This window comes from Lissotriton helveticus, chromosome 6 (assembly GCF_964261635.1).
Source record: "Lissotriton helveticus chromosome 6, aLisHel1.1, whole genome shotgun sequence".
Classification (NCBI taxonomy): domain Eukaryota; kingdom Metazoa; phylum Chordata; class Amphibia; order Caudata; family Salamandridae; genus Lissotriton; species Lissotriton helveticus.
In genome coordinates, this window is record NC_136067.1 from 1802568408 (window position 1) to 1802594549 (window position 26142).

The window sequence follows — 26142 nt, forward strand, 5'->3', positions numbered from 1 at the left end:
AGTAATATGTACACTTGTTTTGCAGAACTAATGAATATCTGTATTTTTTTTTAAACATAATTATTCTACACATTTATACAAAGCAATACAAATATATAGGTACATATATACAGTACAAATAAATAAATGCTTATATACAGAGGGATATGCTCGATATTTCTGTTTGTGTATGGTGCTTATGTGGGGAAGAGCCAATTCTTGAGTAGTTTTCTAAAGATAAGGTGGTTATCTGTGGATCTTATGTAGGGGGTAAAGAGTTTCATAGTTTTGCTGCTTGAACAGACAAGGATTTGCCACCCATGTTTTTTTATTGAATCTTGGGATTTTGAGATGAGGTGCCACTCTAGAGCAGAGGTTCCTTTGTTGAATGTGCTTGGTGGTTTTATAATTGATGAAGAGCGGTCCCGTTTCATGTATTGCTTTCTGGGTGATACAAAGCATCTTGAACGTGAATCTTCTGGCAACCAGTAACCAATGCAGGGTTTTCAAGACAGGCGAGATGTGGTCTTGCGGTTTTATATGTAAGAATAGTCTGGCAGCTGAGTTCTGAATCCGTTCTAGTCTTTGCATGGTCATTAAAGGTGGCCCATGGTAGAGGCTATTGGCATAATCAAGCTTGGACAGAACAAGGGCAATGGTAGCTTGGACCTTGTGTGAAAATCCCAAATGGGGGAAGATTTGTCACAGAGTAGTTATAGTAGCAAAGCTTGATCTTGCTCGATTGTCCACTTGGGCATTCATCAATAGCTTGGAGTCTATGGTCAATCCGAGGTTTCTTACTTCATTTGATACTTTATGCAGTGTTCCCGGATCATCAGGCCAGGCGGCAAGCAGGTCATAATGTTTCTAATTGCCACACATGAGTATTTCTGTTTTGGAAGCATTCAATTTGAGCTGGCTCCATGTCATCCATTGATCCACAGATCTGAGACAACTGAATATTGGTGTGTTTCCAATGTCTTTGGGGCATTCCAGTTGAAGGAGTATTTGAAGGTATAGCATGTGAGGTAAAATTGATTGACCAGTGTCCGTAATGACTTCATGAAGATGTTGAAAAGCATGGGCGAGATGATAGAGCCTTGAGGGGCTCCTGCTTTTGAGGAGTAAGGAAACTTTATTGCGTGATTTAAAAAACCTTTGCAAAGTACAAAATATTAAAATATACATGTTAAAAGAAAGTGGAAGTTCAGGTCCTTGTAGTAAGAAGTACCCCCCCTTTTTTGTTTGGCCTCGAGTAGTCCAGCCAGGGTGCCCAGCCCCTTTAGTCAGTTGGTATGATGACTCTGACCGGTTGGCCTTTCCTAGTTAGCTGCAGGAGGGACTTGCCAAATTATTATTCTGATGAAGGATCATGTTCTTGGGTCCCCTCCCCTATTTTCTTTACAGCTCGATCCATAAACCTTACTAAAGCAAAGTTACTTTTGGTGTTCCGTGGGTCAAAGCAGGCCAAAACTTCGGCTCTGCATGATCTGCATAGTGGAGTGGTGTGGCTCACTGGTTAGAGGCGGCAGACCCGGGAGCAGAAGTCGGCCCGGGACCAGGGTTCAATTCCCGACGCGGCAGGGTCGTGGACTTGGGTCAGCGGACTCGATAATTCTCGCTTCGGTGCTTACTCTAATCAGGGGTTCCACTCGGCAACTCTGGGCATTAGCTTGCCTAATCTCCACAACGGCCCCATCAATTCCGGGGATGCCTGGCTCCACCTTGGGGACTCCCAGCAGGGACCATCCCACAGGGAAAGCCAGAACGGGTTTCCCAGAGTTATACAGCGCCAGGAAACCCCTGACGGGTAGCAGTGCGCTTTACAAGCTCAATTACATTTACATTTACATCTGGCCTCGTTGATGTTCCAGAGTTTCCTTAAGCGGGGCCGTCTTTCCTTCAACAGGTTTGGACAAAGGCATAGGATATGTATTATGTCTTCCTTATGGTTTCCACAAAGTCGACAATGTTCCTTGCCGTGATCTCGTTTCCATTTAGGCAGGTGACACGACAAGTTGATAACTCCCATTCTCAATTTTAAAAAACTTGATTTGGTGCGTGCTGTAAATGGTAAGGTTAGATACCTCTGAGGTGTCAGCTGGACGTATGATAGCAGGGTCATCCAGCCGTGGCTTCTTCCTGCCAGACGTGCCTTGTCTTCCAATAAGGAGAGTTTTTTTGCACTTAATTTTGCTAGCCTTTTAAATTCATTGTGGCTTACTTGAAGGTTCCAAACTTCATTCAAGCCTAAAGTTTTTAGTCCTCTTTCCCAATATTCATGACCTGCACGCCATAGTTTTGTGTTAAGACAAAACCATAGGTGTTGCGCTAGGCTGCCTTCCTTCGACGACCTCAATTTGTGACAGCACATTAAGAAACTCTTAGATCTGGCCAGTGATTGGTTACAGATGCCCAGTTCCAGCCTAATTTAGGCTGGTGACGTTTGTGTAGGCAGCTTGAACACTGTTCTGTAGATTTTAGTCATAAATTTGTCTAATTGGCCACTGTCCAATCCTTTTAAGACCTCACCTCCGTAAGTTAATGTAGGAATGACTTTTGCTTGTGCCGCCAGCAGGGTTGGAGCGAAAGTTGGGCCGAATAACTTCTTGTGAATAGAACTAACTGCAAAAGCTAGTGCTGCAGCCGCCTTTTTTTGTTCTTCTAAGTGAGTTTTGTATCTTCCGTTGTTGTTGAAAAAAACAACTAGTGGCAGTTGGTTTCTGCAATGCTTTCATGATTTAGGACCCAAAACCGCTTCTTTGCCATTCCTGGACGTACCGCCAAAATTTTTGTTTTCTTGTTATTTATCAAGAGCTCGTTCTTATTTGAGTATTCGGAGGTAGCGTCCATGAGTCTTTGCAGGCCAATCTTTGTTTCACCTAGAAGAACCACGTTGTCGGCTTAAAGAAGATTTGACAGAAGGAGACCAGCTACTTTGGGAGCATGAGAGTTTACCTTGTTTAAGGCTTCAGGAAAGTCTAATAAAAGTAAGTTAAAAAGAGTGGGTGCCAGTACGCATCCTTGTTTAAGACCTTTTGTCGTCAGGATTGGGCTTGACAGTCTAGAGCCGTCCCCGATCTTGATCCTGACCCATGTGTCCTGATGCAGGAGCTGGATGGCTCTTAAAAGGCCATTTGGGATGTTTAGTCTAGAAAGCTTCTGCCAGAGCTTGGCCCTGTTGACGTTGTCAAAGGTGGCTTTGTAGTCTATGAATCCGATATAGAGAGAGCAAGTGCTGGTCTCCGCCTGATCTATCAAGCAGGAGAGAGTCATAAGATTGACCGAGGTACCAGTGTTGCTTGTAAACCCGGTTTGATTCGGAGGAATTACAGAATGGTCGTCAGCCCATGCTCGGAGTGAGTTGAGCAATATCCCGGCAAAATACTTTGCTTCATTGTCGATAAGGGCAATTAGGCGGTAATTCCCAGGAGATTTTTTGTCCCCGCCTTTGAAGATTGGTGCAAGAATCGATCCCTGCCAAGTGGGCGGAATGATGTTATTTTGTAGGATAGAGTTGAAGAGTGGAGTTAGCTTTTGAGGAGTACGGTTTGGACAAAAAAGGTGGGGTATGTATTACATTAGTTCTGTTGCAAACGTAGGATGAGATCCTGTCTAGAGCAGTCCACTCTATGCCAGCTTCGTAGAGTCTTTGTATCGGGGTGTCATGGTCAACTGTGTCAAAGGTGACCGAGGTCCAAAAGAAGTAGCGCAGCAACCCCGTTGCGGTCACATGTGTTCTTCAGGTCATCCCAGATGTCAACAAAGGGCAGATTCTGTGCCTTTTCCTGGATGCAATCCCTTTTGGAAGTCTGAAAATTTGACTTTCTGTTCAATGAATTGTGACATCTGGCAATGTTGCTGTTTCTATCAGTTTGCCCAGGAAAGGTCCATTTGTAATCGGTCTGCAGTTGTCAGGGTTCAGTGGGTCCAAGTTTCTTTTTTTCAGTAATAGGCGTATGTATGACTTTTTGAGTCCGGTAGTTAAGGAGATGTGGATGGTTCTTCTTACTGGAGTGGCAGCAGAGTTTGCTAGAAGAATTGTCGTGAAGGTTTGCTTTGGACACAGGTCAGAAGGGTTGCCGGCAGGCCTTCTTGCTTTGACCAGGTCCATAAATTCATTGTGTGAAATGTGTTGGAAGGAACGGAAAAGCTGGGTTAGAGTATTTTCTTTTTAAAAAAATGTTTTTAATTAATTTTTATAAATCATTTTATTGCTTTTGAGAACGAACAAAAGATACAATGGTCACAGAAGCAAGCTACGAAGGCGCACAGTAGAACACATGTGGGACTATCAGGTATATTCATGTTATTGCAATGGGATTTAGCATTACTAGTTAAATATCAACCTCAAGCGCTGCACGTTGTGGCCGGGGGGATCGCATATGTTACCTCTATGCTCATTCCATTTGCTCCATACCTCCCCCATTTTTGGGGGCACCCCCGTTATACATAAACAGTTCTTTCTTGTAACATGCACCAGCCCATGTCACGCTTCCATTCCGCGAGACGCGGAGATGTGACCGCCCCCCAAAGTCTTGCAATGTTTCGTTTCGCCACCATCTGGCCGAGTGTGACCCACAATTTGCTTATAGCTGGCAGGTCTGTTGGTTCCCAGATGTTCAGAATGCAACGCTTCGCCTCTGGGTGCAATTCAGCCCCCCAAACATCCTGCATACAGCGCACCACCTTCACCCAATAGGCCGGCAACACCGGACACTCCCATATCATGTGGAAAAAGGAGCCACTCTTTCCGCACCCCCTCCTACACCAGTCATCCTCACTTCTACCCATACCCTTTAGTCTGGTGATGGAGATGTAGACTCTATGTAAAATTTTTAGTTGAATTAGCCGTAGCCTGGATGAGATAGCAACCTCCCTGTGGGAGGCCAGCGCGGATCTCCACTCCTCATCTTCAATAACCAAACCATCCGCCTCCCACCTTCCTTTGAGGCCCTGCAGTAAGTCGGGGAGGTTGTTTATCAGTTTCTTATAAGTGAGTGAGATTACATTTTCAGGCAGGTATCCATCCAACAATCTATCCTCCAGGGGGGAGGCTGGCGGGGGCAGTGTACCACGTGGGATGTTTTTTTGCAGTGAATGACGGACTTGAAGATATCGAAAGTACTCAGTGTTTGCGAGCTCATACGCAGTTTACAGGGATGGAAAGGATTTGACCCCGCCTTTGTCCCGTAGGACCCCGATCCAAGAGATGCCTATGAGGTCCCAATTACGGAATCCCCGAGTGCGACCCAGGAAGCTGAGTCGTTCCGACACCCGTAGTGGGGTAGCCAATGTGAGCACATTATGCCAGCCCATCTTCCGCTAAACAAGGTGCCAAATTTGCACAGAGTGGAGTGTCGGGCCCGTATGGGCATGTTTGAGTTGTCGTGAGTAAAGCACGACTTCGTAGTTTCCACCAGGCAGGAGCCACCTATCCATGCCGTACCCCGGGTCGTTGCCATCGCAATAGGTACCTTGGTTGATCACCGCGAGGTGCGCTGCCCAGTAGTGCCTGCGGATGTCGGGTAGGGCTATCCCACCATCGTACCAACCAAGAGTTAATTTTTGTAGGGCAATTCGTGGTGCGCCAGTCCATAATAGGTTTCTCTGCGCCGCCTCTATGGCCGTAAAATAGGAAGACGGAACAAGATCAGGGTAATTCTGGAGAGCATACAGGAACCGGGGCAGCGCCATCATTTTAAATAGCGCCGCCCGGCCCAACAAGGAGACTGGGAGCTTCTGCCAGGCGCAGAGTCGCGCTTAAGCCTCTGAAGGGGCGGGAGAAAATTCCTGTTATACATTGCAGCCTTGTCTTTGGATATATAGATGCCCAAATATGTGAAACCCTCGGTGACCACCCTGATGGGACAGTCCTTTGGGGGTGCGGGGGCACTGCCCTGGAGGACGTACAGGAGAGACTTACTCCAGTTAATAGTATATCCAGAGTTCTTCCCAAAATTGGTGAAAATATCAAGAGCTACGATCAACGATCTATGGGGTCGTGCGAGATAAAGCAGGATATCGTCGGCGTATAGCGATATCCTGTCCTCCCAACAGTCTGCCCACCGGAACCCCTTTAACGCTACGTCTTGTCTGATCCAGGTGGCCAAAGGCTCCAGAGAAAGAGCAAAAATAGGGGTGAGAGCGGGCACCCCGGGCGCGTCCCCCTCTCTAACGTAAAGGCCTCCGAGACCTTATTGTTGACAACCACCTGTGCCAGCGGTTCCGAATAGAGGAGTCGCACCCACAAAATAAAATTGGGGCCGAAGCCTAGTTTATGGAGGACAGCCATCATGTACGGCCATTCAAGGGTGTCAAAGGCCACTGTGGCATCCAGCGATAACACCACTGCGTCTTCTCTTAGTGTGTGACATCTCCCCAGTACCCCATTCAGACGGCGGAGATTGAGTGCTGTGTTTCGGTGGGGCATAAACCCGGACTGGTCCGGGTGGACCAAGGTGGCAAGGACCGGTTGAAATATATTAGCCAAGGTCTTAACTATTATTTTGGGCTCGGCATTTAATAGGGAGATGGGCCTGTAGGAGGCGCACAGCTCCCTGGGCTTACCTTCCTTCGGAATCACGACAATTGTTGCTAGTCGTTGGTCACGGGGCAATACTCCCTTGGACCTACTCTATTCGAACATTCGTTTAAGATAGGGGCTGAAGTAGTCCGGCTTGAGCTTGTAAAGCTCAATCGGTATGCCGTTGGGACCTAGCGCTTTACCAGGACGGAGGTCCCCGATGGCACGCTCCACTTCCGCCGTTGTGAGCGGTGCTTCCAAAAGGTCGCGCTCCGTGTCAGAGAGGGTAGGCATCCTCAGATCCGCTAAGAGGGCAACCGCGTCTTCCTCCGGGAGGTCAGATCCCTTGCTATAAACTGTCCGGAAGTGACGGGCGTATTCCGTGGCTATGTCTTTAGGCTCGGTGAGCACTGTGCCATCCATTGTTTGAATTTCCGCCACTACTCTGCTAGCTTTTTGCTTTTTTTCGAGGCATGCTAGGAGCTTACCCGCCTTGTCACCCTGATAATAAATGTTACCTTCTCTAGTAGTTGCCATCTTTTTGGCAGCCTCCGTGACCATCGGCTGATATTCCACATTTTTTAAGGACAACCTGTGGCGCGCCTCGGGTGTACCCTCAGCGCGTACCACCTCCTCCACCGTCCCAAGGTCAGCCTCAATTTTAATCAGCTGCGCTTCCCTCTCTTTATGTCGACCAGCAACTGCCGATAGGGCCTCTCCTCTGAGGACCGTTTTGAAGGCCTCCCATAGATTGACCGTCGAGTCCACCGAGCCATCGTTGGATTCAAAGTAGTTGGCAATTGAGATAGTCAATGCCTTTCGGAGGTCCTCGTTGTGCAGGTGCCAGGCATTGATGGGCGCAACGCACCCCTCCCACCTGATTCCTACGGTAATATGAACCAGGACTGGCGAGTGGTCAGAGATACCTCGTGCCAGATGAGTTGCTGTGCGCACCTCTGTGTCTTGGTGCAGGGGAGTAAGGATATGGTCCAGACGGGAGAAAGAATGGTGCGGCCCCGAAAAGAAAGTGTACTGTGTGTCCACAGGGTGTGCGAGGCGCCATAAATCTGTGGTTAGAGTATTTTTAGATTATTGTCTTGTAAAAGGGTCAGTGCTAGTGCATTGTCTTTGTTTTATGTATGAGTCCAATGTGTCTGCTTTGGCTGTGTAATGATTTGACAATAATGAGCTCCTTCTTGGTTTACAAAATTCATTGAGTATTTTATAGAATTCTTTATTTGCACATTTAGCATTTTGATTTATGTCTGAATAGTATCTTTTCTAACCTTTTTTGATAGCTGACTTGTTTAATCTGCTAATTTTCTGTAGGCAACGTTTGTCTTGATTATCATTTATTTTGAGCCAGGCATGTTGCAGCTTTCCAATTTGTTGTTTTATGTCTTTTATCTCTGAATTTCTCCAAGGTGCTTTTTTTCTTTTGTTCTGTTGTGTGGTTTTTAGTGTTAGCAGGATATCAAAAGCTTCCTGTAGCTACTCATATAGTTTTTTAACAGAATTTATTGTTTCTAGATCTGTACTGGATGTTAGTTGTGTTTCTAAGTGTTCCAAATTGTGTTTGTTCCACGGTCGATAGGTGGATGCACGTAAGGTAATTTTTGGTGCGTCGCTTATTGTTGTTTTATGTTGGAAAGCAAGCAAATGGTGGTCTGACCATGTGACCGAAGTTATAGTTTGAAAGGTAACTAGTTGGGTATAGCAAAAATTACATCTAGAGGAAGAACAATGCCAATAAATCCCTGGTATTTAACGCCTTAAATTCCGCCGCGGTGCCAGCGTTCTATTGAGTGGGCGGGGCTGCGACAGCCATTGGCCATTCGCAGCACTGGGGAGGGAGGGCCAACGGGAGCACGGAAGGGGTTAAAGAACCCCAAGATACGCAAACAAACAGTTAGTGACACTGAGCATTATTTTGATGAAAATGAGAACTCGGTTATAGGAGGGACTGCTGTCTCCCAAATTGCCACCTCTAATAAAGAGAAGCTCGAGGAACTTGACCAGTTGGAAACAGATATATTAGCTTTAGAGAAAGATCTCCAGGTGTTTGACTCAGAAGAGAAAAGACACAAATTGCTACTTAAACAGAATGAGTTTAGGGCTGTGGCAAGGGAAGAGGGCAAAACTCAGCATAGAGCCACACAATGTAGAATCTATGAGTTGGGAGACAAAGCTGGAAAGCTTCTTGCATGGCTCAACCGCAGAGATCAGGCGAGTCGTATAGTGGTAGAACTAGCCATTATAGACGGTGGCTTCACATCTGACCCCCTAGTTATTGCCACTAAGTTCGCCAACTATTACAAGGATGTGTGCACCTCCCGTACAAATTACACTGAAGACAAGGTGCTCTCTATGCTCCACAACATCCCTCTCTCTATGCTTTCCGATGTGGAGCAATTGGACTTGGATAGAGAATTAGAGGCCGGAGAGGTGGAGAAAGCTATCCACGATTTGCATGGGGGCAAAGCCTCTGGTCCTAACAGCTTGCGGGTCGAACTATATAAATTGACCGCAAGCAAAATAGCACCATATCTAGTTAAAATGTTCCAGGAGAGTCGAGACGCAGGACAGCTCCCATTGGACTCGAGACTGGCCAATATTGTGGTAATCCACAAGCAAGGTAAACAGAACCACCAATGCCCCTCCTAGAGGCCGATATAGCTTTTAAAAACACAGAGGCCAAGATATTCGCCAAGATACTCGCTACCCGCCTTTTGACAGCAAACTCGTACATCCCGACAAGTCCCGCTTTATGCCAGCCAGGAATACTTCACTGAATCTGCAGAGACTTCATGGAGTTCTGGCTAGGGCTGACACTTTTCAGGAAGACTCAGAGGTAATATCACTCGATGCAGCTATGGCTTTTGATTCAATTGAATGGCCATACATGTTGGCTGTGTGGCAAAAACTAGGATTCGGCCCTGGCTTCCTCAGTTAGGCATGTCTCCTCTATGCTGCCCCCCCGGGCGCGGATAGTAGTCAACAATCGGGTATCTTCCACATTTGCGCTGGGCAGGGGCACTCGTCAGGGCTGCCCCCTCTCCCCATTAATTTTTGCCCTCATATTAGAACCACAGGCGATGTGAATAAGGAGGGATCCGATAATTAGAGGATTGAAATGGGCGCCAAACTTGTAAGACCGCATATCACTTTTATCATTTTATGCAGATGATATTTTGCTCTACTTGGCCTCACCGGCAGCCTCTCTAAACTGAGCACTCCACATCTTCTTGGTCTTTAGGGAATTTTCAGGATACACCATCAACTGGTCTAAATCGGTCTTATATGTGTTGAGCAGGAAAACCCCAACCTTAGCCAGAGGTTACACCAACAATTGCCCCCACCAGTTTTACATTTCTGTGGGTTCATGTCTCCAGAGACTTGACAGTCATACGGTCAGAATCTACTTCCCCCTGTGCAACACTTAAAAAGTGATGTTGTGCACTGGATATCGCTTCCTCTGTCCCTCCTGGGGAGGGCCACCTTGTTTAAAATGAAGTCACTCCCCTATTTCCTTTATGCTATGCAAAATGCACCGCTCCCGGTCACACAAACATATTTCAAATCAATTGATTCCTTTTTGAGGGAGCTCCTGTGGGACGGGAAACCTCCATGAGTGTCACTTGCTAAGCTCACAAAGGGGTGGTACGATGGAGGCATTGCTCTCTCCGATATTAGACATTATTATTGAGCAACTCATCTCGCTGCCATACATCAATGTACGTATAGCCCTAGTTGGATCCCAGGTTCAGCATGGACAAATGACTACTGTCAGGGAGGAGCTACAGGGGAGCGCTAAATGCCAATCCTTCCAAATTGGAACTAACGGGGCCTACCAACCACTTGGTTAGCGTATGGAGAGAAGCCACTCTGAGTTTGGGGTGGAAGGGTAAAGTCACGTTGGCCACCCCACTCTTGGACACAGCCCAGTTTGGGAATCTGAGAGTCACAAAAGGATTTGACAAATGGGACCTAATTGGCTTATCTTCAGTAGGTGACCTATGGAGAGATGGAGAAGTACTCTCCTTTGACCAGGTGAGAGAGGAATATGACCTGGCGGCCTCCGGGTTAAGCATGCGTTGCAATCGGTGATATCCAAAGGGTGAAAATCCGCCCGAGTCCTCACCGCTAGAGGACAGAATACTAGATGGCCACCTCCCAGAGAAGGCAATTTCCATTATATATAAAAAATGTATAAATAATTCCCCTGATATCCTTCTCTGACTCCGTTCACATTGGCATCATAATGTAGCCGGGCTGGATGATGAGGAATGGTTAGAAGCGCTAGCATCCCCAGAGGAAACAGCAGTCTCATCCAGATTAAGACTTGTTCAACTCAAAATATTACAAAATTATATTATTCGGGGCAAACATTGATGAATATGGATTTTAGGGAGGACGGCCTGTGGGTCAGGGGCTGTGGGCTTGATGGTACATTTCTACATATACTTTGGGAGTGTCTGTTAATCCAGAGATACTGGGAGGTGGTAACAAACTGCATGATAGAAGTCATGGGGATAACTACAGATTGCAACATAAAATTATGTCTCTACAGATTTAAACATCAAAGATAAGGTACGGGTATCATTGGGAATGATGGTAGCCAAACAAAATATTGCAAAGTAGTGGGGAGCAAGAGAAAAACCGTCCTTGAGGCTTTGGAAAAACGACATGGACCATTGTATGTTCACAGAAAAAACTGTATATATTTCATGATGATGCCCAAATAAATGGTCGCAAATTTGGCAAAAATGGAACGCTTACAGGGGGGACATTTGTGAGCCACCAAGAGTTCTACCAATCATGGACATAGATTGATTGCCACCTGATTGATATATTGTTGTATATTGTTACCCCAACTGTAGATAAATCTCGAACATGGAGCATTGCAGATTGCGATACTAATGTACGATGTTGTCTGTAAGGTGTTGTTTTTTGTTAATTGTTTAAATAAAAAAGAATGTTTAAAAAAAATTATATCTAGGATGTGTCCAGCGTTGTGTGTGGGTTTATGGATGATCTGTTGCAGGTTCAGTGTGTCTAGGCCAGCGATGATTGTTTGCGTTTGGGACATATTGGGTTTCCCAAACCAAATGTTGAGTCTAGTGTTATCAGGTTTGTCTAGAAGTGTGCCTGGGAATGTCCCTTTGCTAGGCGCAGGTCTGTAAAGGAGTAGGAAGTTACAGGAGGAAGACGGTGTAGGATTACATCTGGTGAAAAGAGCCTAGCAATTTTTTATAGAAATGTGGAGAAATGTGGCTCACTGGTTAGAGGAGGCAGACCCGGACGCTGAGATCAGACCCGGGACCAGGGTTCAATTCCCGACGCGGCAGGGTCTTGAGCCCAAAATGTCCACGGACTTGGTAATTCTCGCTTCGGTGCCTACTCGAATCACAGGTTCACACTCTGCAACTCTGGGCAATAGCTTGCTTAATCTCCACTACGGCCCCCCGCGGCGGGATGCCTGGCTTTCACCTTGGGGATACCCAGTAGGGGCTATCTCACAGGGAAAAACCAGGACGGGTTCCCAATGCAAAGCGCTTTGAGACCTGGCGGTGATATTGCGCTATATAAAAACCCATCCATCCATCCATCCATCCATCCATCCAACGTTAGTGATAGGTAATGTTTGCCTGAACACAACAGCTAGGCCACTTCCTTTTTTGCCTGTACGATTTCTTTTGTGATTGTTTGATAGCCTAGAGGAATGGCTTCATGTAGGATTGGAGCCATATCATCTCCCAACCATGATTCAGTTATGAACAGTATGTCTGGTTTGCGTCAATGGGAAGGTGGTAGAGGTGGTAGAGGTGAGGTTTGTTTTTAGAGAGCGATAGAGCATTTATTAGTAGACAGTTTAGAGAATGTGATTTGGCGATAGTGCGACTTTGTTTTGTAGAAGAGTGAGCTGTATTTTGTTTGCCTGTAGCAGGTGTGTCCTTAGTTCTGGTATTAGCTGTATGAGCATAGCAATAGTGTAGCTGTTCTGTATCGTGTTCCTCATCCAGCAGGCTAAGAAGGCATTTTGATAGGTCTGCATGTGCAGGTGGTGGAGACAGTGTTTGAGAGTGAGTTGGTGCGCTTTGTTGTTTTTGTGGTGTGACCTTGATGTGCAGTAGACATGGAGAAGGGAAGTTGTGAGGTGTGGCACATTGTTATATTGTTTGCGTGTGTTTAGGTTGGAAGGTGCATGAGTTAGGGGTGGTGGTGCAACATGTGGGTCATGTAGTAAGGTTCTAAATTGTTTAATGGATGAGAGGCAGTTAGAAGAGAGTTGCTGTGCTACTGTATGTTTGTTAGGTGAGGTAGAAGAGAGAAAGCTTGGCATTGGAGTGTGTTCATTTGTGTAGTTTGAAAGTTTGGTGTATGTTTGTATTTTGTGATGGTAAGTATCATGAGGTGTTGCACTTGAGAGATTTTGTTGTGCTGTGTGTGTGATATGTTTTATTTTTGAGGAGTACTGAAAAGAGGTGCTGATATATTTGTTTTATGAGATGGATTTGTTTGTATAGTATTGTTTGTGAGTGGAAGTTGGAAGGTAAAGGGGGTGGTGATGTGTTTGTGAGTAGAGTTTATGTTGTGTGTAAGAAGGGGTGAAGTAGAGTTACCAGTGTTTGTCTTAGACTTGTTTGCTGCAAGAGGTAATATGTGTGGTGACCTAGTGTGCAAGTGTGGTGTGTTTGTGTGACTGTAGTAGGAAGAAAAGGAGGGTGTTGGTGGGAAAATGATGGAAGGCTGAGTATTGGTTTGTTAGTGACAAAAGGGGGTCTGTTAGGAGTAATCAGAGTGGGGACTGTGTGTTTGGATGGGATATAGTTAAGTATGGTGTGGATTTGGGATGTGTTAGTGATGAGTGGTTTGGTTAGTGGTGAACTTGCTCTTTACAAATACACATGTTATGTTATGTTATAGGATATTGTTGTGTACTGTTTGAAGGTGATGGTGCAAATGTGCAGTAGCTGGGATAGGAGGTTGTATAGGTTGGTTTGTGTGGTTTACTAGTCGGTGCCGAGGCATTGAATTGTGCATAGGGTTAGTTTGTAGTAAATGAGTGGAGTACATTTGGTGTGAGTGTGTTAATCTGGTTGTGTATGTGGATGGGGTAAGGTTGGTGCTGGTGTATGTGAATTTGGGCAGCATTTCTGATCCTGGTCCCAACCAGTCTCAAACAGGCTCAAAGAGGCACTTGCCCTTGTCCTCGCCGCTCTTAACCACAACACCCGAGCTGAGACGCCCTAAGCCCTAGCCTTATATAGCCCTAGAATTCAGGTGACCCCATCATTCAATGCGGACCCTAGCCCTAACTCTAACCAATCACAACACTAGACCTAGGCCCTAGGACAAATAGGAGACCAAGCCCTTACAACCAATCACAGCCCTAGTCCAAGTACCTAATCAGGCAAAAAACCCTAAGCCCTGCGTCCAATAAAAAACCTAGCCCTCACCCTAGTCTCTGCTCTCACAGCAGACGTAGTCCCAGCAGCCAATCAGACAGGAGACCCTAAACTTTTTGTCCAATCGAAAGCCTAACCCCAGCCCTAGTCCCAACCTTAGTTCCAGCAGCCACCAATCATACAGGAAACCCTAAACTCTATGTCCAAATGAAATCCCAGCCCCAGTAACCAATCCTAAAACCTAAACCTATCCACCAATCAGATCACTAACCCTAATCCCTACTTCAATAGAATCACTGACCCAGAAACCAACCACTACCCTCAAATACCCAAACAATGAGAACATCAACCCAGCCGCGGCCCGTGGAGGGAGTTGCGGTGGGGCAGAGAGGCGGGGCGGGGGAGTGGGTGCTAAAAACCCGCATATGGATAGTTGGAGGTAAGTAAATAATTTATTAATAAAACAAATTTTGTAGCGCACGCTGCATCGCATTTTGCGATGTAGTGCACGCTACGAAATTCGTTTTATTAAATAAATTGTTTACTTACCTCCAATTATCCATATGCCGGTTTTTAGTACCCCCCCCACCCTGCCCCTCCCCCGCCCCGCCTCTCTGCCCCACCGCAACTTCCTCCACGGGCCGTGGCTGTATCAACCCTAATCCAATAGAAACACCAGATGCAACCACCAATCAGTGCACACATGTAGCATCCAATAGCAGACTATTTATGGTCCCTGCTACCTCAGGCAATGTTTGCTGGCCAGGGAGTTGGAAGCTGCTCCTCAATTCAGAATCTCCTAGGAGACAGATAGGCTCAATCCACACTTTGGAGTCTTGCAGGTAAGGGCCTAACAAACGTTGCCCTCTAACAATGTGGTATTGGGTTCAAATCAGGCCTACATACTCTGCTAAACTCTCGAACACCTTAGTATAGAAGTTGGCACGGACACTGGAAAAGGTAAAAGACAAGTTTATTAAGACCCCATGGGGTGGTGATACATTCCTACAGCACCCTTCGGCAATGTAAGAAGTAGCACACCGAACATCGGTGCACGACCTCTTTTATACAGTTTAATAGCAATAAAAAGATAGGCGGTTACAAGTTACACATTTTAGGTACATATAAGGTCATTTTTGGAACACAGCCAGTATGGGGGAGGAGTTCAATAGCACTGGTCAGTTAGTGCTAACATTCCTAAAGAGTGACCAGTTGATGCATAGTGCGCATGTGCGCTTGACCAGTACTAAAAATAGCCTGTTGCCGAGCAGAATAGGGACCATGGGTATCAAGGAAGGACGAAAGGGCACACTGACCACGAGGCAGCGTGTTCATAGAAAACGGAAGTCAGAGGGATTCAAAATGGCCCCCGTTCGTTTTGGTCAAGTTAACAGAAAAGACCGTGTAGCTGTGCTAAACGCTAACTCAGGAGCTGCCAAAACACGACAGACGGTCCTTTTAGCGTTTAGCAAAAGCTACCTCATACTGAACATGATCAGAATGTTCATCATCAATGTTAATAGCCATTATTTTCAATACTTCGTCATTGATCAGTTTCTCTTGCTTAACAATAGCTCGTTTAGACGGAATACAGGCTGTGATACATACAGAACATAATGTAGGGCCACATTGAATACATAGACAAAGGAAAAATAGTACTCCAATAAAAACACAGAGAATCGTTAATAATTTCCAACCCCAAGTACTAAGCAGGGTCCAGAACCAACCAGAAAAGGTCCATGTTCCATTTTCTGGGTGGATCTCAGCAGCTATCTTATGTAATTTATTTTGTAATCGAATCATATACGGAAGGTGAGTTATCTGGTACGTACACGCAACAACTACTTCCGATGACGCGGCATGCTCCACCCCTATCAGCTAGTATCACATCTAGAACCATTCGATTCTGGAGCGCCACAATTCTGGTAATTTGCAATTCCTCAGTAATATTCCCTAAAGCAGAGGCAGTTTCATTAGCGACAGCTTCCACCACACGTGTAAGCCGCCTTATCTTCCTGCTATTCAGTGCAGCTCCTACAAATGAAAATAACCCCAAGTTGAAATCTACATATTGTTGTAACGTGGTATCAGTCTGGTCTATTTCATCAAGATCTACTGCTCGTTTTACTCTGTTCAGTATGAAATCATGGTACAGAACATAATCATTGTGGTACATGGGAGGAGCAATAAATACAGGTGGTAATACAAAAGCTATATAACACGTTCCTAACCATCCCAATGGTAGACAATGGTATCCCTTATTTCCACAAATGAAATATGTGTTACGTGAAGCTACAAATGCAATTCCAGTTGGTGTATCAAAGGTAAGTGTAATGTTACATTCACTGCGGCCTACAGGGATTGTACCTTTATTTCTAATACACAAATCTGCTTTTGTATCAATAAATGTTATCATATGCATGCTCGTCACATTTATAAGTCTTTGATTCGTATATACACGAGGTGTAGAAACATTGTCCGGACGATACTCTTCCCATTCAAATTTAGTTCCTTCAGCTTGTGGATAGCCATCTTTGTCGTTATAGCATATTTTATTCAACCGAAAAAGTAGTCCACCTTTCGTTGGCCATCGCAGAGTAAAAAGAAGAGTGTACCAAGCATGACAAGAACCATTATGAGAAAACGGGAGAGGAATGAGTGGTGTTCCTCCCTTCTTCTGATGTCCGGGCAACATTCCACATACCCAACAATTGGACGTGTTGGTCATGTTATGAGTATGATGCAAAATCTGAATAAAGCTGTTATTCAAATAAGTCTGCCTATGTCTTTCTTCGTGAAAAGGCAAAGTAAAATGAAAATGTTCAGATGGACTTGGAGTGGTGGACAGCAAATGTTCTCGTACAGGAAACAATAGTTCTATAGTCCAGGCTAGTACTGCGATCACCACTACGGTCAGGACAAAAAAAACAGCACCAAGAATTCTCCCTTTTCGTGTCGAAGGAGATGCCATAGTTCACAAAACAATACTCTTCAAAAGCAACACTAAGCGGAAAAATAAAACGATGGTTCTGGACCGAGGCTGCCGTTGATTTGTTCTCCGGGATTCAAGACGGGTGTCGCTACACTGGGCAGAACTGATCCCCCCCCCTTGATATTCCCGGCTTCCGTTTCACAAACCTCAGAGCGGTTACCAACCAGTTTCAAAAACACAAAGGGAATCTTATTTCCTGGGACGTAGATTGTATTTCACTTTATCAGAAACAACGTGGTCCGGGAAGGCTCCCTCCAATTCATCAGGCGTGACAGCTGGGCTCTTTTCTGTATCCAAAATCTTTCTGAAGTCGGATAGCACCACAGGGCTCACCAGATCCGGAGAGACACGTCGGCAGTGCGTTGAATGTATCCACCGCTTCTTATTGGTGACTCTCACAGCAGTCCGCGTCGCCAGCAGCACTTGCTCAGGGCCATGCCATCTCGGTTCCAAGCTGCTGGATCGCTCAAATACTTTGACCATCACGTGGTCCCCAGGGCGGAGATCGTGAGCCTCACCAGTGGAGTTATCAGGGAGCGCCTCTCGAACCTGTTGATGAATAGAAAGCAAATCATTTGTTAATCGTGCCAAATAATCGTTCATCATTATACAAGGCACATCATGTATCAAACGAGGTTTTGGAACTCCCCAAATATTCATCGGCCTTCCAAACACCACTTCATAGGGTGTGAGGCCAGATCGAGAATGTGGCACTGATCGAATGGACAGCAATGCCAGAGGCAAAGCATCCGGCCATTTCAGAGATGTGGATGCCACTATCTTTGCTAGCTTCAGTTTCAGAGTTGCATTGTATCTCTCGACCAAACCTGCTGATTGTGGATGAAAGACAGCGTGGAATCATTGCTTGATTCCCAATCCTTTCAGGACGTACTCCACTACTTTCCCAATGAAATGAGGGCCATTATCACTCCACATAAGTTTACAAACACCATAGCGCGGGAAGTACTCTTTGAGTAACACCTTAGCTGTTGTCAATGCTGTATTGTCTTTCGTAGGGTAAGCCTCAATCCATTTGCTGAAGGCACACACCACTACTAGGACATACTTGAGATTATTACAGCGCTCCAGCTGGATGTAATCCATTTGTAGTACTTCGAATGGTGCAGTAGGTGGAACAAACCCTCCTTTGGGAGTATGAGTCCCTTGTCCAGGATTGTGCTGTAAACATATCAGACAGGTCTGCACTATTCTCTTAGCCGTGCTAGCAATGTCAGCATTGTCCCAGACTCGTGTAAGCAATTTAGTAATTGCGAGAGCTCCAATGTGTGCCAGCCCGTGTGTCATGTGCACCATTGTTTGTAAATAGGCCATGGGTAGTTTCCATCTCTCCATATCTTTACTACGCCAGCAACCCTCATCATCCAATACTCCTTCAGTGGCCCATTTCGTAAGTTCTGCCTCAGATGCTGACTTCTGTATATCTAGTATTTCTTCTCTAGCATCATGCCACCGCTCGGCTTGTGACTTCACTACATACATGGGGAAATTATTTTGTAGCATAGCGGTCTCTCTCGCAATGCGATCTGTGAAAGCATTGCCTTGCCCTATTTTGTCCGTCACCTTTTTATGTGCACTGCACTTGACTATTGCAACTTTCTTTGGGCATAACAGTGCATTCAGGAGATCGCGTACCAATTCTCCATGCATGATATGTACTCCGTGTGAAGTCAAGAATCCTCGTTCCTTCCAGAGTAGGCCAAAATCATGCACTACTCCAAAAGCGTAACGACTATCCGTGTAAATGTTCACACATAGGCCAGCACTTAACTCACATGCTTTCGTTAAGGCTATCAGTTCAGCTGCTTGAGCCGATTTCTGAGGTATTCGTGCTGCTTCTACAACTGTCTTAAGTGTCGTGATCGCGTAGGCTGCAGAAGTCGTACCATCTGGTAACCTCACGCACGATCCATCAACCCACAGTTCCCATCTACATCTGGAAACGGTGTATCCTGTAAATCGATACGACCCTTTGTCTGTTCCTCAGTCAGAAAAACACAATCATGTTGTTCTTCCTTCTGGGTCTCAGCAACAGGATCCGGCAGTAAAGTAGCAGGATTCAGTATCGTACATCATTTTAGTGTGATGTGCGGCGCCAACAACGTTAGCTCATATCCTGTCAGGCGGGCACTGGTTAGATGCTGTGTTTTCGTTTGATTCAGTAACGCATCTACCGCATGGGGAACTAGCACCAACAATTTGTGTGACAAAACTATTCCCTCACTTTGTCGTATCGCAACTACTGTTGCTGCAACTGCTCGAAAACATCCAGGCAATCCTCGAGCCACAGGGTCGAGCACCGCCGAGAAGTATGCACAAGGCCTCTGTTTGTCTCCGTGTGTCTGCACTAACACTGACAATGCGCACCCATCCTTCTCGTGCACATACAATGTGAAAATCTTCGTGTAATCAGGTGTACCTAACACTGGTGCAGAACAAAGAGCTTGTCTCAATTGTTCAAAAGCATTCTGACATTCATCCGTCCATTCAATGGGGATCGGTGTATCTTTGGACAACAATGCCAACAATGGTTTAACGATATGTGAAAAACCCAATATCCATTGCCTACAAAAAGACGTCAAACCTATAAAGGCACGAACATCCTTCTGAGTGCGAGGAACTGGAGTGTCTAGGATTGCTTGAATTCGATCTGGTGTCAATGCACGGCCCTCCTTAGACAAAAGATGACCGAGGTAGGTCACCTTTGGTCTACAATATTGCAGCTTTTTCTTCGAAACTTTATGATTATGTTTGGCCAGGAAGGAAAGCAAGGACAAGGTACTCTTCTCACATTGTTCTGGCGTGTCTGCAGCAAGTAAGATGTCATCTACATATTGAATAAGAGCCACTCCATCTTGTAATTCAAAGGAATCAAGCTGTCTTTTTAATGCCTGACTATAAATGCTAGGACTTTCAGTATAGCCTTGAGGAACTCGACAAAACCTGTACGATTTATTATTTAATGTAAAGCCGAATAGATATCGACTGTCAGGATGTACAGGGATCGAAAAGAAGGCATTCTTCAAATCGATGACTGTAAAAGTAGTTGCCGTCGATGGAACTAACGTAAGCAATGTGGTGATGTCAGACACCACCGGGTACTGAGGCACTACTATCTTGTTTATTTCCCTCAAATCAATAATGAAACGGTAGACCTTAGCGTCTGTATCTCTTTTAAGGATCGGTAAAATTGGGCTATTGCAAACATTGTAGGGGACTTCCTCAACTACTCCTGCCAAAATCAAATCGTTCACAATCTGTATCAAAGCAAGTTCACCTTCTCTGGAAATCTTATATTGTGGGACACGTGGTAGAGATACTCCCTCCTTCACAGTAATACGTACTGGAGGAATTATCATCTGCCCTACATCCGTGTCTGAAGTGGCCCACAACCTTTTTGGTAAGGAGGCCAATACTTCAGATTCATGGAGAAAACACACTCGCTCAAAGTCTGGGTAATTCTCATTCAACACAACTCGCACTCCTTCTGGGGCACAGCGAATAGTAGCTCGAAAGTGTTTTAACATATCGAGTCCAATAATATTATCTGGTGTATTTGGAGACAACAAAAAAGGACAAGGGGCAGCAAATTTATCAACATGAAATGCAACTGGTTAAGACAGTGGGCTAGAAGTAGGTGTTCCATCGAACCCTATTGCTGTAATTACCTCGCCAGACAGGGGAGCCCTTGGAGCCAAGTATTTGGACAAAGCGCTACGAGTAGCTCCTGTATCGACCAGAAATTGATCAGTAGAACCCAGAACATGTGCTTCTATATATGGACCCCTTTGATCAACTGGTACCTCAACCGATTCCACACCCCATCCTACGCAATCCTATGCATAATGCTCATCCCGTGGTTCAGCAGAACCACCTTCAGTTATCTGATATTGATTGCGATTATCAAACGTATTATAATCTGCCTGACCACGACCCCTTGCTCCATATCCTCCGCGGTCATTCGTGCCATAACTTCCTCGATCATTCGTACCATAACCTCCTCTTGACCCCCCGTAATTATTTCTAGATCTCTCACTTCCTCGTCCCCTCAAATTACGCTGCTCTCGAAACACCGGACAGTCTGCAATCCAATGCCCAAACTGTTTGTAGTATGCACATTGATTCACAGAAATGTCAGAACGAGGGGGAGGAGCATTACTGTATGATCCTCGCCCTCCTCTATTGTTTCCTCTCGTAGCCTGAACCTGAGCTACCATTACCTTCGTCTTCAAATCCTTCGCCTTCTTTTCACTACATTCTTTCGCCTCCAATTCCTGTCGTTCATAATATTGAGCCATAGTCAATAAAGAAGCAGGGGTTGCTGTGGTCCATGAACTTTCACTCGCTTTTAATCGTTTCGCAATCTCCGGTAGGAGATTAGCCACATACTTATCAACGAATAGATGCCTGCCAGTATCTTCTGTCAATAATTGACCACTGTAATCATGGAACGCTTCCTCGAAGCGAGAGAAAAAATCGGAAACCGATTCATCCGCCTTCTGCTTACAAGAAGCTAATATAGTCCAATCAATCTTTTTAGCGGGAGCAAGAGTCTTTAGTTTTGTCAGTATGGCCCCTGGAAGGTCTAATATTAATTGACACGGCTTACATGCTGGTTCCCTATCCAAGTCAGCCTGAACAAGATCTTTCCAAGTGGCCCCGAGAGTCGTGTGGTCATCAAACCTACGAATCGCTCTCCACATATCAGGGGGCAATATCAACCCGAAAAATAGATCAATATCAACTAACGTCATGATACACGAAGAAATTGCGCTTTCAACATTTTCATAAAAAGCCGCAGGATTTTTACGGGGATCAGGTAAAGCATTCTTAAGTGCCATAACATCTGCTCTATTCCAAGGCGTATAAACCCAATTATATACAAAATACCCTTTCGCATCTTTGGATCTTTTATCATCATCTGTGCCATCCCCTTTATGAGGGACATATAAAGGCGCAGCTTCTCGCATAGGTCTAACATTAATCGCAGCGATCTTATCTGTTTCAAAGATTGGGCATTCTTTGGATATCCCCGTCGCTCCGGACGCCGACGAATTCTTCGACTTTGCCACCTCCCGTAGCCCTGTCGCCTCATTTCGCAGTTGAATCAAACGCTTGAAGAAGTCGTCCGCATCTGAAAGAACAAAAAGACCTTTACGAAAATTCTCACGACCCTCGGATATCTCCTTTGGTTCTAACTCGAGAGAATATTTTCTGTACCGCTCAACAACTTCATCTCCAAAATGATCTAAAAAATACAGTCGCTCCTGATCAGACCACTGTTCCATTTTTGCAGTAATGTCAGAAACAGTAACAGTATTAATATTTAGCTTTCGTGCAAACGAACGTAATTCCGCAGTTCGTTCTGCATGTAACCTGGTACGCTGTGTTCGATCACTATCCTCGTCTGATTCCTCGCTCGGAGCCGTGGGTGCGACGTACGGAGGCGGACAACGATCTAGTAATGAAAAATCATCTGTTTCATTAGTAAGGACTGGATAGAGAGGACGCCTGATAGGAAATTGACCATTAACCTGTAAATTGCGTTCTCGTCTCTCCCTCTCTTTCTTTTCCTGTAACTCCTTCTCCTGTAGCTGTAAAGCTTTGTCATGTGCAGCCTTCCGCTGCACTTTCTCCGCCAAGGCTTCCTCACGCTTCGCTCGTTCACGCACCTCTTTCTCCCACATACGCACACAATCAAACATATCTTGTCTAGACCTCCGCTGAAACAAACACTGCTCTACATATTGTACCTTTCGAAGGTCAAACGACCCATATAGTGGCCACTGTAATTCACGATCAGCCTTAGTATACTTGTGCCATAATGTACTATACATTATTGGAGGAATACCGAATTTAACATACATTTCACGATTTGGAGTCCCCTCTGGGGGAGCCGGCTGTTTTTTACTTAATCGATAATTGGTACCATTTTCAGAACAACACATCCTTCGGAGTGTGCTAAAAACAGGCATGTTTCAAAAAGTACCACGAAAACGCGATACTACAAAAATGACACCTAACGCGGTGCACCGTTCAAATCAAATAAATCAGAGAAATATCCCTACATGCCTGCCTATGTGAGGTGCACTTCACATATTCAAATTCAAATACACATATTCAAACGTTAGCTAACAAATTCAAATTCAAATTCAAAATTCAACAAGCCGCAGTAAGTGTCAGTAGACTACCTCACCAATCAAAAGCTTACCAAATATTTTCAAACGTCCAAAGTCCAACTGCCAAGTTCTGTGGTCAAATCAGCCAAAACGGCACATCACGACAATCCAAGATCAGAATCTCAGTCGAAGACCGGCGCCACCTGGAAGGTCAGATCGGAAGGAAGGGAAAACACACCGTGGGTGCCGAGACTCGGGTCAGTCAGTGGCAGCGTACGCGTCCATGGCGAGTTTCCTGACCTTCGTCACGACCTCTCCTTCGGGCATCCGAGTCGCCGATGAGTCCCTTCGTGGTCGCCAATTGTGGTATTGGGTTCAAATCAGGCCTACATACTCTGCTAAACTCTCGAACACCTTAGTATAGAAGTTGGCACGGACACTGGAAAAGGTAAAAGACAAGTTTATTAAGACCCCATGGGGTGGTGATACATTCCTACAGCACCCTTCGGCAATGTAAGAAGTAGCACACCGAACATCGGTGCACGACCTCTTTTATACAGTTTAATAGCAATAAAAAGATAGGCGGTTACAAGTTACACATTTTAGGTACATATAAGGTCATTTTTGGAACACAGCCAGTATGGGGGAGGAGTTCAATAGCACTGGTCAGTTAGTGCTAACATTCCTAAAGAGTGACCAGTTGATGCATAGTGCGCATGTGCGCTTGACCAGTACTAAAAATAGCCTGTTGCCGAGCAGAATAGGGACCATGGGTATCAAGGAAGGACGAAAGGGCACACTGACCACGAGGCAGCGTGTTCATAGAAAACGGAAGTCAGAGGGATTCAAAATGGCCCCCGTTCGTTTTGGTCAAGTTAACAGAAAAGACCGTGTAGCTGTGCTAAACGCTAACTCAGGAGCTGCCAAAACACGACAACAATGCTGTTTGTAGAAAACTTTACTTACTCTCCTAGCCAAAAAACAAGTGTACAATCCCTAAAAAACACAGCTTAAACAGCTAACAGCAGATTACTGCTGTCTCAGAGCACCCTTTGTTCACTCCCTAATGTATAATATCTCCGCTGCTAAGGGGGAAAGCAGAGAGAATCTGGTTTCACTCACTTACTAACATAAAATGGGAGCTGGGGGTGAATTGCCTAACACACATGTTTGAGCACAGAGCAAGGGAGATATTAGGAGGGAAACACAGGTAGTCACGGGCAATGTGAAAAAAACACAGATTTTTGACTGCAGATCCACAATTCAACAGATAAAATTAAACAGTCACAGGCAAGTAAAAACCACACACTTCGAAACAAAACAGGTGACAAATGATGCAATCATGGGCAGGTAAAAACTAAATTTTTTTAACTGTAACAATCACACGCAAAACAGGTGTAAATTATGCAATCGTGGGTAGGGAAAATCAATTTTTAAATTCCAGGAACGAGACATCACTCGTCTGCCTTCTTACGACCTCTTGGTCCTTGGCTCACAGCAATCTTGGGCACAGGGAAACTGCAGCTCACAAAATGGAGGTGAATGCTTTGGGGTTCCCCAACAAACTTTTACGGGGCCCAGGCAGGTGTGAGAGGAGCGCTCAGGTTGCTTGGAAGCTAGGGAGCCAATCGGCAAACACAGTCTGCTGCCCAAGGGGGCTGGAAAGCTGCGCCTCAATTCAGAATATCCTAGGAGACAGACAGGCTCAATCCACACTTTGGAGTCCTGCAGGTAAGGGCCTAACAAACTTTGCCCTCTAACAATACTGTTTGTACAAAACTTTTGTCACTTTCCTAGCCAAAAAACATGTGTACAATCCTTAAAAAACACAGCTTAAACAGCTAACAGCAGATTAATGCTGTCTCAGAGCACCCTCTGTTCACTCTCTGATGTATGATTGTATAATATCTCTGTTGTGACAATGCGGAGGCAGTAAGAGAAGCAGGGCAGCTGTTCTCTTTCAAACCCTGGAGGCTCTGGTATGTGACAAAGAGGCATATTTACAAGCCCCTATCACCACCACAATGTCACTTTCAGTGATGTTGTGGTGGTTATAGGGGCCTAACCTTATTAGCAGCATTAAGCCAATTAACGTGGCTTAACGCTTCCTTGTAAATGAGGCCCCCTTTTACGCTTTACTTAGCGTGAAAGGGGAGGGCAATGGGTGTTGTGGTGGGCGATACACCACAACACCCATTGAGTTTGAAGCTGCCCCCTATTTATAAGGGCAGCATAAATATGGGGCAGCGCCAAAATTAAGACCAAGGAAAACCTGGTCTTAAACAGGCAAAAAAGGAGAAGTGGTTTATTTCTCCTATTTTATTGCTGTTTCCATGTGTGCTGCCTTGTGCAGCACACACAGAAACAGCAAATTGCCTATGATGGTTTATGTGCAGGAAGGTACCCCTTCCTGCACATAAACAATTAATTTAAAAAAATGCTGTTTTGCAATTTCTATGTGTGCTCCATTAAGCAGCACACCTAGAAGCTACAAAATGGCATTTAAAGATTGTTCATGTACAGGAAAGGGGACCTTCCTGCACATAAATATTCTTCCCCTGAACACACACACCCTTGCACTGTGGTGCAAGGGTGCCTGCATTGACGCTAGGCAGCTAAAGTTAGTGCTAGCGCAGGGAGAAACGCAGGGCTGCACCATATTCTAGTTAATATGGTGCACCCCAGTGTTTCTAAAGTGACGAAGCGTGTTGTTAGTCTTCTTGGCTTAACAACCCACTTTGCCACTTTATTGTAAATATGCCCCATAATGCCTATTCCCAGCTCTCTGCCTCAGCTGAGCTACAGCGAGTAGAGTCATTCAATGAGGTTGCACCTGGGTACACCTGTGTTGTATGCAGGTCACTTTTATACATAGGTGAGGGTAAGTGTATAAACAGGCAACCATTTGTTTCCAGCAATGATTGAGGTAGCCCTAAATCACTGCTGGAAACAAATGGTTGCCATTACAGTGAGAGCCTAGGCAATAAATACTCATCCCTATTAACATTTCTGAAGCAGCTGCTACTCCAAAGAATATGAAACATTGTCAGTTATGAGTGGATGGAGTCTGAGAAGGATTCAGAGCCAAGTTTCATTTAC